The following is a 252-nucleotide window of genomic DNA, read 5'->3' as shown; positions in this document are numbered from 1 at the left end:
CTGATTGGTTACGCGGTTATGCGATACGCGATAAATACACCTCATGGGACTCCACCCTTAGAAGAAAAGAGAAAGAGACATATTTATGTGTATGTCGAACTACAAAAAAATTCAGCTGCACAGAACAAACTTGTGAAACATCGTAGGAAGAATATTAAGAAACGATTAATATGAAACCATGATCAATTTATAATACCTTAGCCCATTTTTACGTGGCTACGGTTATGCGGGATCTACAATAGAAGTCGTAGT

This window comes from Mycetomoellerius zeteki, unplaced genomic scaffold (assembly GCF_001594055.1).
Source record: "Mycetomoellerius zeteki isolate Tzet28-1 unplaced genomic scaffold, Tzet1.0 scaffold571, whole genome shotgun sequence".
Lineage (NCBI taxonomy): Eukaryota > Metazoa > Arthropoda > Insecta > Hymenoptera > Formicidae > Mycetomoellerius > Mycetomoellerius zeteki.
Note: the sequence above shows the minus strand (reverse complement) of the source record.